The following is a 16796-nucleotide window of genomic DNA, read 5'->3' on the forward strand; positions in this document are numbered from 1 at the left end:
CCTTGTCAAACCAAGGTGATTCAGAGAAAAAGCGTTGGTGGGTAGGCGAGGTGGTGGTTATGTAGGTTGTTGAAAAAGCATCAATTAATTTCTGGTATTGGTCAGCGGGCAGAATTGAGTCAGAGAGAACTGCAGGCATATCGAATGATTTTTGTATGTCCAGGGCAAGAGAGGAGCTGAGGCTTGTCCATTTCTTTGTTTTGTATACAGGGTAACTTTGTGCCGTGGAACTATAGTTTGAGGGGGCTGAAAATGGCTCTATTAGGTTTAACAATAGAGCCAATGGAAGGTGGTCACCACCAAAATATTCAGCCACTTCCATTTTTGTAGAGATTGAGAATAGCTCCGGCGTCAGTAGAATGTAGTCGACAACACTGGCGTTTTAAAATTTCCAGCCACCTCTAAGCTTCAATTGTGTCCATTTCTTACTGTGAAACTCTAATCAAGATGTGTGAAAGATGGTGCAGAAAAAAAAAATCCAGTTCAAACTTAAGCGACAGCCTACCTGACCATCCCATATTCCACTTGTATCTGGTAAATAGACTGTAATGTCCCCACATTCACTTGGGAACTTTTATCTGCTGGCTTGAGACCCGAAGTCTAATTACTCACTTTATTGAAATAGAGGAGGAAAAGGAACGCAAGAAAAACATACACATACTATTCGCAGTGTTGTTGCCATATCCATACCTACCAATGATAATTATCTCAAAGCTTAGGATATCTTGAGAAGAGTTGACTACGTAAGTACTTGCATCACAGAGGTTAAGGCAGGGGGAAAACATCTCCATGTTAAAAGTGTTTTCATCATATAGAACAATTTTCAAGAACATGGCGGGGGACACACACAGATCTGGAACTGGACTCCTTTCAGAACTTCACTCTTACAATAAAGTTATACTTGTCAGATAAAAATTAAAAACATGGAGTGCTCTGCTCCTGTGATACTTTTTGCCACCATACCCCCGAAGAAGAAATGGAACAAGTAGGACTTGGAGCAGTCCTAATTTGGCCAGGTCCGCTCCCCCAAAATGGATGACCCAGGTGACCTTCGTGTCCCCTCCTATTAAGGAATTCCAAGGCAGTCTCCTTCAGACCAGGGATCACTAGTGTAGCTTGGGGGGAGGGGTACGCTGGATAGCAATTTACCGTGGTGCCTGCAGCGCCCTGCAGCTGAGGGAGAGGCAGCAGGTAGATGTGAACCCCACACCGCATTTTCGGGTGGCACAGTGCCTGCAACTGAGGGGGAGGCAGTGTGGGATGTGATACGTAAGTAGCAGTCAAGTACAACTTTCCTTGTTTTCCTAGAGTGGACATGCGGGGAAATGTTTGGTCCAGCCAGTTGAAAGCTTCCTGTTTCCTCCTGGCTGGGACATTCTTCCTTTGCATGTGACTAGAGGTGGACATTACCTTACCTGCCCAGGTAACAAAAAGGACAAGGCACGCAGCGCTCGCTCTCTCTCTCTCTCTCTCTCTCTCTCTCTCTCTCTCTCTCTCTCTCTCTTTCTCTCTCACTTCTTCCGTCGTTGGAGCAGCATTTAGGTAGAGATGCTCTGCCAACAGAGGACACTGGCATTATCCCCATACAGTCATACCTCGTGTTACGTTAGGTTCATGCTGCATATTTTTGGCTTGTGAACGCAGCAAACCCCAGAAGTTTAGACTTCTCGGTTTCGCCGTGTGTGCATGCGCAGAAGCAGCGCTCTCGTTACAGACCTTTTGGGATGCGAACAGCACCCTGGAACAGATCGAGTCCGTAACTAGAGGTACCACTGTATGGGATAGCTCCACATGTATATACTTTGTAACTAAGTCTGCCTTCTGGGATCCAACTGAGAACAGAATGTGAGTAAACTTCTTTTATATTATTTTACACAAGATTGTGGTGTTTTATTCTTTTAAGAGGGATATAAGGGATCTTACCTGGAACGTAATAGTGAGAGACTTACACAAGCCTGCAACCAGCTATGCGCTGTGCATGTAATAGGGGAATGTGAAACTCTGCAAAGTAAAGGAACTTGATAGCACAAGTTAGGAAGGATATTAATAAACAATATATCCTCTCCTGCCTTTCTGAACATTCCCACAGGCAGTGGGCAGAGCGGACTCCATGCAAGCCCCAGCTCTGCACAGCGCACCCTGCCCAGATTGCCCCACCCTGTGGACGGCTCGCCCCACCCCATGGACGGTTTGCCCCACCCATCGGGCACATGCACAGCCCCACGTGCCCCAGCAGCTAGCTATGCCGCTGTCAGGGATGGAACAAATTTGCAGGAATATCATTCTCAAAGAGCACTACATAGCTCGAGGTTCCTTGAGATACTGGAGATCAGGAGTGGGTGAACTTTTTGGTCTGAGGACCATATTCCCTCATGGGTGACCTTCTGGGGGCCACATGCCAGTGGTGGGTGGGGTCAAAAGCAAAAGTGGGCAGAACAAGGGACAAAAATTGGGCAGAGACCAATAGATGACTCTTAGGTTTGTACAGTAGGTGGCATTCCAGCTATGTGTATCCAGGCAAGGAAGAGGCTTTGTCAGAGTTAAGGCACATTCTAGCCAGGGAAAAGCACTTGAAGGCCCTTGCTGGGGACATGGTGCTAGTAAGACAATCCTGGACTATATGGACTTTTTCATTAATAAGCCAGTTTCCTGTGTACCTATCTTAGCTGTAACAAGTGGGGCTACTCCAGAACTATTTTGGAGCAAGTGCTTTGAAGAATACAGCCTGTGTGAGAAAGAGGAGTCCCTTCATCCACATTTGTAGATGATGCGAGTTCAAGACCCCACCAGTAATTATAGCTATTTGTAAAGCCACAAACTACATCAAACACCTGCCTCATTTACAGGAAAAAGAAACCACTTGCTAGGGATAACATTTTCTGGGATATGTATTAGCAATTTTATTTGCAATTATTTCATTTAACGATAGTTCACAGTAAATCACTTCCAGTAAGGCACACACAAGGAAATGGGAGTTTGGTCATCTAATGTAGCACACACACAAAAGCTCTCTAATGCAATTTTGAAATGCTTTTCTGCTGTGGCCATTTATTCCTATTCTAGGCTAAACTGTGCACTGTTTAACCATCCCACTCATTGGAAAATGAATTTTCCCAAGCATCATACTGTCATTAGCAATGGCAAGAAGCAAATGGTTCACAAATTTATTGACAGCTGCACAAATTATTATAGCTAGGAAGTGGAAGGGGCAAGCAGAATATAAAATGGAAGAATGGCATAAAAAGGTGTGGGATATAGCTATTAATGATAAATTAACATGTGCCATTAAAGTAAGATGGGGAATTTGCAGGAGAAGGATTTTGAGGAGATATGGAAGGTGTTTGTAGAATTTGCACTGTTAAAATGGAAAGGGGTCAAACCATTGCAAGAGGTTTTGAAATTTTGGGAGGTTGGATACTTACAAGGGAATGGTCTCGGTGGTGGGATGCACATTTTTATTCTTATTTATTTATGATTATTACTTTGTAAAAAGAAAGAAAAGAACCAAAACAGACACATGCAATGTGCAGTGTATGGAACAAAATAAATACACTTAGGAAGTTGCTTTATATTGAGTCAGGCAATTGGTTCAACTAGCTCAGTCTTGTCTACACAAGTGCCCCATCAGACTTTCAGACAGGAGTCTTTTCCAGGCCTAGCTGGATATGTCAGTGATTGAATCTGTGACCTCGTGTGTGCAAACCATTTCTTCTGCCATTGTGCTACAGCCCTCCAGTCTTGTGGAGTTCCACACGGTAGGCATCATGTTTAAACTGGGCCACTGGTGTCTACACATGCAGTGGAAGCTACCAATATGGCGTGCACCCACATCACAGATTGTTGTTGTTGTTGTTTAGTCATTTAGTCGTGTCCGACTCTTCGTGGCCCCATGGACCAGAGCATGCCAGGCTCACAGATTGCAAGTACCTACTAATACTTCAGCTGAAGGAACCATAACCAGAGTTAAATATGGCACCAATCATACAGAATCCAATGGAACAACACATTCCTATACACGTCTACTCATAAATAAGTCCCACTGAGTTCAGTTGTGCTTATTCCCAGATAAATGGGAATAGAAATGCACCCTTTTTTAACATGCCTGGTGTCATCAGACACAAGTGTTCAGTGGTAAGAGAAGACCTTTTGCTAAACAGCACCAAGTAACTTCTGCTCATTTGCTCCCAATATGCAAAAACTGCATTAACTGATGAAAGAGTAGACTGACTTTACTGACCTATCTCACAGTGGTAACCTATCCATTCCTCTGGACAAAGGCATAAGCGATCTGGACAGATTCCATTGTTTTGGCAAAAGCATGGAGGTTCTGCTGGAGGTGGTGTATCTGTTCAAAGAAAATGTAAACATGAAACAAAGAAAATGGCTCTTGCAAGGATTGTATGAAGATATATATATCCTTTACTATGCTTGTAGGCATGGCAGGAAATAAGAGCATTCCATGTCTCAAGGCTATTGCTCTCGCAGCAAGGAGAAAAGGATGCCGCATAAAGCCCCCCTGTCTAAAATGTACCACCATTACATTGCCACACCATAACATTGCTAATGTAATATGGTGAAAGTTGTCTGATCTTATTCTAAAATGCACCTAAGTATGGTTAAAAAATAATAATCAGCAGATCAAGAGCTCTGTTGATTCAACGCTTGTAAAAGATCAAAGGGCAATATGCCTCTTATACACCATAGCAACTATTGTAGTCAATACTTTATCATCTTTCTCTGACAGCGCAACAGTCATGTGACATATGTGGCTGTTTTTCCAATAGGGAACAGAGGCTGAAAGACAGACATGTCGACAGAATCACTGAATGAGTCCATGAGAGAGACTGAATATAAACTGAGCCAGGGGTGTTGCTAGGTACTTAAAGGACTAGGGGCCCAGGCCTGAGCTGGGACACAAAGGTGCATAAATATATGTGTCCAAACCTGCTGTTCTGCTCACATAGCGGACTTCCACTTGCACAGTGGGTCTTTCCCCTCCTCTCCTCATCCTCATAATCTGCTCTAGGGAGTTGCCAGACCTTTGCGGCAACTTTTGGAGGAGGTTGGGAGGAAGAGAGGAATGTGAAGTCCCACTGTGTGTACAGAATTCCTATTGTGTTGCATTTATATATGTATGTATTTTTACATTTATAGCCCACCTTTTCTCCGAGTTGCTCAAGGTGGTGTACAAACATGGTGGTCCCTCTCCCCCGTTTTATCTTCACAAAAACTCCTCGGAGGTGGGTTAGACTGAGATTCTGGGTCACCCAGAGAGCTTTGTGGACGAGTGTCCATTTGAACCCTGGGGTTGTACCCAACTAAGTTCTGCTCAGAGCAGACCCATTGAAATGGATGGCCCTTAGGCATGTTAATTAATTTCAATTGGCCTACCCCGAGTAGGACTAGCATTGCCTACAACCTCTATTCCCCTCAGGTCCCACTTTGACACTCTAACCACCGGACAGAACCAATACAGTGCCCTGTTGCAAATTGCTGTGTGCCTGGTTGTGCAGTAATCAATGTAATTTAATTTATTTATTTTTTACAAGGAAAGAAGAGGCTGGAGATCAGGGGTACATCACAGAAAGCTTATGGCTCAGGTCCTCTGGACTGGCAACACCCTTTACTCCAGCTCTCCCAGATCCAGCTCTGTATCTCACTTCATTCAACCACAATGTTCCTACTGGTGTTCATTCTACTATAATGTTGCCATAGCTGGTTGCAATCACTTTTGGCAGAAACAGTAAGAATGTAAGATTTCAAGGATAGTTATATCCTAATACTTCTGTATTTAGTACAGTTGTGTTTTTCAAGTATATGCATGGGTTAAACTACAGATATTTTTGTACCTGTTTATAGAAATATTTATATGCCACCAACTACAATAGGTAGTTATTTCTTTGACATCAGATGTCAAAGAAATTAACAACTATCTGATGTTTAGAAGACATCTGAAGGCAGCCCTGATTAGGGAAATTTTTAATAAGTGATGTTTTAATGTATTTTTAATCTTTTGTTGGAAGCCGCCCAGATGGGTGGGGTAATTATTATTATTATTATTATTATTATTATTATTATTATTATTATTATTATTCTCAAGGTGATGTACGTGAGTATAAAAACACATTAATGCGATAACATCAAAATATAGCACAGCATCCATTAGAAACTTTTTAGCAACTATCAAATATACACAACACAGTTCAAATATGCATAACAAAGTATGCATTATGTTATATCCATTCATTCATTCATTCATTCACTTTATCTCCCTTCCTCCCAAAGGAGCCCAGGGGAGCAAACAAATGACAAAACAAGTAAAACCATGTTTAACACAACTTTGAATCAATTGCATTCCAGGTGCAGACAATGAAAGATCTCTGCTTAGAAGGCTTGTTGGAAGAGGAAAGTCTTTAGTAGGAACCGAAAAGACAGCAGACATGACACCTGTTAATATTTAACAGGCGGGAAATCCACAGAGTAGATGCTACAACACCAAAGCTTCGGTTCCTGCTTTGTGCGGTACAGGTGCAGTGATCAAATGGGTATATAAAGGGTGAAACAATCTTTCAGGTATTGTAGATCTAGTGTTGCAGCTCATGATACAGTAACATATACAGCAATCCTTCCAGATGCCATAGGCAGTTAACCTTGTATAAAAGCCTAAGACTAGCTGAAAAGAAGTAAATGGACATTCTAACAAGCAAATTGCTGAGTCTGCCATCCTAAACATACAGTTTTGTGCCACCCCAACTTCTGAGCAGCAGCGGTTCCAGGCACTAACCCAGGGTTCGGTTTTCTTGGAGTAAGGGACAGCAGAGACTGTGGTGTCTTTATGATATATGGTTTATTTACACCTATATACAACCTGAGCCTGCAGTGGAAGGGCTCACAGCATTAACACCCTGTCAAGAAGGTCTTGCTTCTCCCATAGTCACAGCCTTGCCTTCAAGCAGAAGTCAAGCATGGCTCTGTTTCTCTGATTTCTGCCTGCTTCTAGCCCAGCTCTCTCACACAACTCTGGATTTACCTTTCTCAGCGCCAGCCAGGTGAGAGAGGACGACACCCATGTGCCCTCTGGCACAGACCAGCTTCCTCTGTTAGACTAAAGACTGTACTTAGGCGGTAACTATGGCCCTTGCCTGGCTAATTCAACAATGGAATCATCCATTAGATGTTAACCCTTGCTGGATCCAGGAATTAGAAAGGACTCGAGCCTCATGCAGCCTAACCTGCACACACATAACCTGCCAACTCACAACAGTACTTCATAGGCTCTGTGGAACACTGCAGGGCACACTTCCAGTGGCATAGCGTGGGTTGTCAGCACCTGGGGCAAGGCAAGTAATTTGCGCCCCTGCCAGGTAGGGGCAGAGAGCTGCGAGTGCGAGCGCCCCCCCCAGATGTTGCGCCCGGTGCGCCCGGCCCTCCCTGCACCCCCCACGCTACGCCACTGCACACTTCCAAAGAAACATAGTTAGGAGCCATCTGTTGATCAGATAAATTAAATCCATCCAAGCTAGCCAGCACACTGTGTAGAACATCCTGTTACATACATAAGTTAATTCAAATAATAATAAAAAACGCTTCCGCAACACACTTCTGATTTAACAGCCAGTACTACTAGCCATGAGCTCACAATTCTTATCTTAAATCAGGTACGTAGACTGAAACTTACAGAGAGTTCTTTATTTACATGATGCAAACCTGATAAGGAGCTCCCAAATGCATAGTGCCCAAAGGACAATGATCCCTGTGGCACAGAAAATGCCAATGATGGTTTCAGGCCAGGCCGCTATGAAGGCATACAGTGTTGTAGCAGCTACCCTATCCTGCTTTATTGGGGAGCTTATGCTCCACATTTCCTTGTTGTTGTTGTTTAGTTGTTTAGACGTGTCCGACTCTTCGTGACCCCATGGACCAGAGCACGCCAGACACTCCTGTCTTCCACTGCCTCCCACAGTTTAGACAAACTCATGCTGGTAGCTTCAAGAACACCATCCAACCAGGGAGTCTTTTCTTCTCATGAGGTGGCCAAAATATTGGAGTCTCAGCTTCAGGATCTGTCCTTCCAGTGAGCACTCAGGGCTGATTTCCTTCAGTATGGAGAGGTTTGATCTTCTTGCAGTCCATGGGACTCTCAAGAGTCTCCTCCAGCACCATACTTCAAAAGCATCAATTCTTTGACAATCAGCCTTCTTTATGGTCCAGCTCTCACTTCCATACATCACTACTGGGAAAACCATGGCTTTAACTATACAGACCTTTGTTGGCAAGGTGATGTCTCTGCTTTTTAAGATGCTGTCTAGGTTTGTCATTTCCTTGTTATCAATCAGCTATTAACTACTTCTCTGACCTTTAATGACAGCTGCTTAGCCCTTGTTCCATCTTAAAGAGGCTACATACTCAACTCCATTTTAATTCAGGCATTTTCAAAGTCAATAGCACTGCTGCAATCCAAACAGAAAATTCCAGTTTTGAGTTCATAAAGCAGCCATTAAACTTATTTACTTTTTAGTCTTACATTTCCTTTACACTAACTGAAAGCATTCTGCAATAACGTATAAAACTGTGAAATCATATGGTAGTTGTGCAAGCTGTGCAAACACAGAAACCTGGATTATATTAAAAAAAGGAAGGGCTTTTAGCTTTTCCCAAAGAAAATTGAGTTGGCATTCACTAAATTTTACCTAAATTGAAATTGAAGGTGAATTCAAATTTGAAGATTCCTGCTCAGTCGAAATATCCACAGGGATGTTTGGGTGGGAGTCATTCAATATAATTACAGAAAGGGCCAAACTACACACATTATGTTGACTGTGATGTTGTGTCGTTCTGTTAAAAATGTTATTCAGCAACTATGAGGAGTGATTAGGATTGGACCCAGTGGGAGATTCCACTCAAAAGCAAACACCATCTTTGGTCCCCCGCCCCCAAACTGCAACAAGGAATGGAATTCTTCTCCAGACCCATTCTGCTAACTACCACACCTTCATAATGCAATTGCATTAAAACCTGCCCTTTAGATGCAAAAATGCATTCACTTGTCACATCATGTTTGGCCCCAAGTCCAAGCCGTCTTTAAGCTGTATCTCAGGCTAATTCATTAGCTGTGATCCAAAGACAGTTACTTAGAAGTGAATGAAATCAGTGGACTTATTTCCAGTTCTAAATGAGAGCAGAGGCATAGGTGCTGTTGCAGTACAACCTGCAACCAGCAGATTGCGATGACTTCAGAATAAACACTATTTACTTACTGGATAAATTTAACGGAAGCAGAATACATTCCTAAAGCTCCGGAGAAATGTTTCCAGATGCAATCAGTACTAAGCTGCAGCCCATAATGACACTAATGCACTGTGATGAGCAGGATGGGAAGGTTTGATTCCTGTTCTAAAGCCCAAACAGGACGCAGTAGTTAAAGGTTGCTTTCTTCCTCCTCCATGGGTGTAGCCAAGGGGAGGCAGCTCCCCCCCCCCAGATCAAGTAAATCAATAAAAAATAACTAGCTGAGGTTTTGCCCTCCCCTACAACATAAATCCTGGCAACGCTCATGCCCTTTAAATAAAAAAATTAAGTTATATATATATATATAACTGCATATATAAACCACATGTCTGAAACCCCACAGAAAAAGTCCTGAAACCATTTTGTCCCTCCCAAACTGTCCTCAAATATTTCTCTGCAAGGTTGAAGGAAAATGGAAAAGCCTCCCCATTCGTTCACAAATCTTGTCTTACGGGTATGTCTGTGTATGAATAGGGTGAGCCTGTGATCTGGCTCAGGAACTAAGTATTTGTCATTACAAAAGACTGGCCAGGCTCCCCAGGGTATCCAATCAAGTGACCATTAACAGGTCTGCCAGACAGGAGATAAACAACACACTCAGATTTCTGTTGTAGACCGCCCTTTCTGTGATGTAGGTATGATGTATCTGGGGGGTGGTCTTGAGCTACAGCCCTTCTGTGATGTATGTACGATGTTTCAGGGGGTGGTTTTGGACTTCAGGGCAGGCAATTTAAAATGTCTGTATAAGGGCAGGCACACCTTTGTTCAGGGTCCTCCTCCTTTCCTGCTTGTGAGGGGAGAACCCTGTTGCAACATTTCAATAAAGATCAAGCTCACAAGCTGCTTTGCTTCTCAATATTCTCTGGTTGGCCTCTGTTATTTTCTCCGACTGATGGAGAACCTACAAAGGACTCTATAAGGGCTCTTGTGTTCCCCATAAGGGAAGAAGGACTGGTTTTTGTTTATTACACCCTCCTCCTCTCTTTGCAAGGAGAGGCTCTTTGGCAATGTTTGGATTACCAGCTCAAAAGGCAGCAAGGCTGTGTTCCCCCTCACCCACTGCATTTCCAATCACATTTTCACGTTATTGTACACTTCAGTAATGTAAAAATGTAAAGGACCCCTGGACAGTTAAGTCCAGTCAAAGGCGACTATGGCGTTGCGGCGCTCATCTCGCTTTCAGGCCAATGGAGCCGGCATTTATCCACAGACAGCTTTCCGGGTCATGTGGCCAGCCTGATTAAATTGCTTCTGGCACGAACGGGATACCGTGATGGAAGCCAGAGCACACAGAAACGCCGTACGGAAACCGTAGTACGGTTGGATGTGCCTCCAAGTCATCTGCTGTCTGTCCACACCAGTGTCGGGAGCGCACTGGGTGCAGAGTAAACAGAAATGTGTACACAGCCTTATTAGTGAAGGGATAAAAGGAAAGCAATCCCTACCAGGCATGCTCAGCCAGCTCTTCTCTGCATGTCTGATGCAGGCAAGAGCCAATATGTGGGGAACAGACTTGTGCATGTAGCAAATGGCAAGTGAGTGTTCTTCATGGCTGTGGCCCATCTTTTAGTACACCAATCTCCACTAACCGAACAGGAATATAGAAAGCAGCCCAAATCACACCAAATCACACCAGACCATTGGTCCATATAGCCTGCAGCCTCCCTTCTTCAACATTCTCCTCCCCACCTTGTGTATAAATATGACTAGAAAGATGAGGTGTGTGAGAAAGAGAAAACGAAAGCACGGATAGATAATTGTTGTGCATGTGAGGGAATGAACAGATGGTGTGAGGATCGGTGTAGCCAGAATATATGGGGGGGGGCAGGACACCTACCTGTCATTGTCCTCCATCTGGCTCTGCCCAGCAGTGAGGTTTTTTAATTTATTATTTTGACCCCAAGTACTCAGAAAAATCTGTCAAAATCTTTCTACATTTAGTTAAGTATTTTTATTTATTTCCTTGCCCCCCACTCCCCTCTGACTACACCCATGGGTGTGAGTGAGTGGGGAGTGGCAACAAAACCACCTTGTTGCTACAGTGACAAAAGGAGGAGGTGACTTGCTTTTATTTGCCAGTTGTTTAGTGCCAATTATTTGAACCCTGTTGATATCTAGTATTTCTTATCACATCTAAGACTGAGAACTTTGGACTGAGTGTATAATGCAACATAGTTTAAAACTGACAAAATATTCACATTCCAGCACTTAATGTTTTTCATGGGTGTGCATAATCGACTTGGAGATTTGGCTGGATCCTACATTTCTGTTCCTGGGACACAAGCGCCACATTTATTCAGTGCACGTAGAGTGACAGCACCCATCATTTGAGAAAGTGGGGCACCTTGAAGACCACTGCGTGGGCATATGTTGATGCACAGTGACCCCTCTTGCTGGATTGGGAAATATATTCTTATGCCAGAAATGTGTTGTACTTATTACAGCAATATACTGTAGTTTACAAGCTTTCAGATGAAGGCTTGGATAGGCAATACCTTCTTGTCTATTTTGTGGCATTGTGACTTCACGAGTAGCAACATGCCTGCTGTAGACCTGATTGTACACAAATACAGTGAGCAGGGATGGCGATGGAACAGTGGGGAAGCATCCACTTGAAAAATAAATTTAAAGCAAAGAAGTGTTTGCATGCCTATGCAGTGGTGTGATATATAAACGTGGATGCCACTATCAAAATACAAGAGACTTGAGTTGTTGTTGGCCCCCGTCTGCCTCCAGAGATTATTATGCCTCTGGGGATGAAGTCATATTGCTGGGGAATCACAGCGCCTGCTGTGGCTGCAGCAACCTGTAACTTGTAACTGCTGCCTCTCACATTGTTTTTGCTGCATTGGCAGCACTGAAGTTACCTCTTTGTATACCTGGGCACAAGCCTGGGCAGTGTGTATGGAGGTCCTGAGCTGCCCAGACAGCAAGGCTGCCCTCTCAGCCTCACTGATGTGATCCAAAGGAAAGTAGAGCAGTAAGTTTGGCACCAGTTTGGCTGCAGGAGTTCCCAAAAGGGTATTGGTTATTCCTCAGGGTTTACTCTCAAAGCCTTTCTCATGAATGAGTATAGCCACAAGGTGGCAGAGGTTTAGGATCAGAGTTTCCCTTATCCTAGACGGACGACTTTCCTAGGTTGATGAGCCCCATCTGCCTAGCATTTCTCTCCACAGCTCATGCAGTAACCGCCTTCTTGAACATTGGTGGTCAAGGCTGCCCAAGTCTTGGCTTCGCTGGTGTAGTCCAAAGGAAAGCAGAGTGATATGTTTGGCATCAGCTTGGCTACAGGAGTTGCTGGAAGGAGGCGTACAAGGCTGTCTTCGGGACTCTACTCCAGATTTGTGTAGGGTTTATGCTTTAGTCTTTTCTTCTCTCAAAGACATCCTGCAAGGCAGCAGAGGTTTAGGATCAGAGTTTTCCTTCTCCTAGATGGGCTACCTTCCCAAGGTGACAAGCCACATGAGCCCCTCACTTCCTTCTACAGCATGTGCAGAAACCACTTTCTTGACCATTGGACCCACTATTGGTCTCGTCTGCTCAATTTGCAAGAACCTGTCTTCACATGCAGAGGAAGTCTCTAATTCACTAAGGGGTTGAGACCCATCAGCTACCCTCATATTGTTTAGTCAGCCAGTTGAAGCCATTTCCCGGGGTATGGCTGCTGTCGCATGCTGAGAGCTTCTAGGAGCCACAGGTGAGAGCTGAGTGGGCACCAAACTACCCCAGCAGGAACATGGCGTGTCACCTACCAGAAGTATTACCCCTCCCCTAACACTCCATACATCCCAGACTTGAGCACAGCCAACACAACTGAAGATTTACAAGTGCCCCATCGTCTCGCTCTCTCTCAACAATAATATACATATGACAAGCCCAAATTTTATTATGTTGTTATAAACCCATTTCTCAGGGTTTGTGTCATAGCAGTCAACTTTTCTCTTTTCTTGCAAGGAGTCCTATTCGGAATAAGGGAATTTCCCTTTAAAAAAGGGAAACGTTGACAGCTATGGGTTGTGTTGTTGTGAAATCAGCTTCCAGAGCAGAAAACTGTTGCAGCAAAAACAGCAAAAAATAAAAATAAAGAAAAATTGTGGCACCATAAAGAACAACGTATATATCTTTTGTGGACCATAGTTCACTTCTTCAGAAACAAAGCTAGGACAATAGTGTTATCCCCAGTTAGTTGTGGGGTGCACAATCCCGTTACTTTAAAAATAATTTTCAGAGTGCCCCCCCCCATTTCATGGCTATTTAGTTCCATTCTATCTTTGTCTCTATGTGTAACATACACACACACAGAGAGAATTAAGGGTAACGCCTCATGTATCTGATCTGTGGGTTCTAATCTATGGAAGATTATGCCACAATAAATTTGTTAGAAAACACTCTAGCCTGGCTTGTTTGTTTGTTGAGTCAGGGATGGGGACTCTGTGGCCCTCCAAATGTTCTTGGACCTTGGGCTAGTAACACTTCTCTGAAGTCTCTCAGCCTCACTCACCTCACAGAGTGTTTGTTGTGGGGGAGGAAGGGAAAGGAGATTGTTAGCCACTTTGAGACTCCTTTGGGTAGTGATAAAGAGGGATATCAAATCAAACTCTTCCAAACTCTTCTACAAATCCCATCATCTTTGACCACTGGCCATGCTGAATGGAGATGATAGGAGATGGAGAGCAACAACATCCAAGGGCCATTAGGTGAGTCATAATTAAAAGCCCACTCTTTCAGCTGTTCTTATCAGTTAGTTAACAACAGAAACATGAATGTTGTCTGCATTTTACTGTAAACTGATAACAAGTCATATCATGCTATGACAAAACCATTGGTGTGCTTCCATGCTTATGGAGGGATCCACTCTTGCCCCCAACTCGATCTGTATCTCACTCATGCTCTAAGTAAATGTGTTTAGGGCAGGCATGCCATAATTACTTTCACCAATACATTTATTTAATAAATCCAGAAGGTTCAAGTTCCACATCAAATATTAATGCCTGTATTAAGACTAGGTTTGATTTCACAGCTAGTAGAAGACTGCCCGCTCCACCCTTGAAAACTTGGAAACTGCAGGAAAGTGCTTTCAGAAGCAGGACATTTAGTGCTATGGAAAAGCACTAAGGTAATAGAATCCCTGCAATAACATTTACCTTTTCATTCCTTAACAGCAAGCTTCATACTGAACGCACTTAATGTCCTTTTTTGTTAGCCAGTTGTGCTGGGAGGGTGGGGCCAATGGTCTTAAAAGCATTGCTTTAGCCAGTGAGCCTGTTCCAAGAGATTTGAAAGCACTGAATTGGAAGGACAGAGCAGCCACATTCAAATGCAGCTGTTCTCCTTCCTGGGGCTTCCATACACAATGGAACCCCAATTAAAATGGCTTGGGAACATGTAGGAATATAGAAAAAGCACACTGGATCAGGTCAACAACCCATCTAGTCTAACATCCTGTTCTTACAGAAGCCCATAAGAAACTGGCATGTGGGTATTTGAGCAGAAAAGCTGAATTCCAGCAACTGATATTCAGAAACATTACTGTCTTCCTTCCACCATGGAGATAGAACACAGCCATCATGACTAGGAGCCATCAATAGCCCTCTCCTCCTTGAATTTGGCTATGAATATGGAGCTCCATGGCTGCAAGATGTTCCCACACTGGAAACCACTTAGATTCATCAAGGTAGGGATGGAGAACCTATAACACTCAAGTGCTGTTAAGACTACAACTTCATTCATTGGTCATGTTAGCTTGTGGCCAATGGGAGTTGTAATATCTGGAGGGATGCAGGGGCGTAGCTTCTCTAAAGCATTAGTTTTAACAGCCATCCCATCTTCCCAGAAAACTTTGGTTGTGGCTCGAGGACCCGACCCCCGTAATGTGGAAAGAATACACACGGACACGTGATATAAGGTTAATGGGCAAGGAAAGGCCACAACTTTATTGATTACAGCAGTGAAAAGGTATTGGCTTAGGCATTGGATTTGAACGAGTGGGTTTATTCATCAGTAGGTGGATCCAACTATAGGCTCACCCCTAATGTCACCGAGGGTCGTGCCATGGCCTCCCGCCAAGCAGGCATCGGACAGAATACGACGAAGAATGAGGCCGGGCGAAGGCTGCCGCCGCAGCAAAAGGCTGCTGAACACGCCCCCCCTCAGGCACCTGGTTGGATGCCCGCTGAGGGGCGTGGGCGCCAGCCAGGTGAGGTGAAGGCAGGGGGCTAACGCCCCCTGCTAGGGGCGGAGCTCGGGCTCCCGCCCACAACCACTCCCCTCTCTTGCAGGGAGGAGAGTCTGTAGTTCAGAGGGAATGGGAGAACCTCTGAGAATTCTCAGTATTTCAATGAACCACCATTCCCATGATTCTTTGAGGAAGGGTGTTCTGAGCTTGGATCCTAGAACAATAGGCTGGTAGGATTTTAGAATGCAACAACCTGCAGGAGCAGCCTAATCAGGCCCCAGGAGGAAGTAAATCAGCCTATTAGGCAGGTAGGATCCCAGAATGTAACAAATGATTGGCCTGTGGGAGCAGCCCAATCAGGGTCCAGGAGGGAAGCAGAATCAGCCAATCAGATGGGACCCATTGTGTAAATAATGTATATAAAGCCAGACGTTTCGGGGGAAATTCACTCACTGTTTCACGAGCTGCAATAAAGAGCACGAAATCACTACGCGACTCCAAGTATATTTCAAAGGCTGTGGCAGTTAAAGTGGTCTGCCCCACAATAAGTTGGCCACAAATACATTAAGACTGATCAACTTTCGATGAAGACGCAACCACTGGCTTCATTTCCTTTCCTGGTGTAATGCATGTTCTTTGTACTTTTGTCCATTTACTGTATTTATTTCCCCCCATCTGAACTATAAAATGATGATTTTTCTTGAGTCAAAATGAGAGTACCCCTAAACATTTTTTTAATAGAAAAAAAGCACTATCCATATGAATTGTGGTCTTTGAATGAGAATGCTAATGCTGTGATTTTTTTAAAGGCATATTGTATGTATGTTTATTTTTTTAAATGTAAGTTGCTTGAAGATTTTTTTTGGTTGAGATTCCTGCATTGCAGGGGTTGGACTAGAAGACAATCAGGGTCCCTTCCAACTCTATGATGATGATGATGATGATGATGATGATGATGATGATAATAATAATAACAATATTTTTTAAAAAAAACCCAAAGAAACCCACCAAATTAAGATAGAAGTCTTCTCCCACACACCCAAAAAGCAAGGCTCCATTGTGCTCATTTTGAAACATGATAACTAAGGGCAGGTAATGTTTGCTCTTGCAATCTTCCTGTGTAAGTCACATGAGCATAGGTACAGACAGACCCACATGGAAAAAAGGTTGTGGAAGATGGAGAAATAGTTTTTGAAGGGCCAAAACACACAGCATGGAAGCATTTTCTCATTGTCCACTGCTGTGGATGAGTAACAGGGATATACATAGGAAAAGCAGAAGACTTAAGCCATGTGTGTGTGGACTCAAGCCATTCTCAACTGCACACCTCAAA

The 16796-nt window shown here is 43.8% G+C and overlaps 1 long non-coding RNA gene across 1 annotated transcript; it reads right to left on the bottom strand.

The window, feature by feature from the left end:
* Positions 1-686: 686 nt before the first annotated feature.
* On the bottom strand, positions 687-7822 carry LOC309368486. Its single transcript, XR_014167777.1, has 3 exons — positions 7697-7822; positions 4238-4345; positions 687-1553 (listed from the first exon to the last, which is right to left on the bottom strand). It is a non-coding gene; the product is annotated as an uncharacterized lncRNA (long non-coding RNA).
* Positions 7823-16796: the final 8974 nt, after the last annotated feature.

This window comes from Podarcis melisellensis, assembly GCF_964234715.1.
Source record: "Podarcis melisellensis genome assembly, chromosome: 4".
Taxonomy (NCBI): Eukaryota; Metazoa; Chordata; class Lepidosauria; order Squamata; family Lacertidae; genus Podarcis; species Podarcis melisellensis.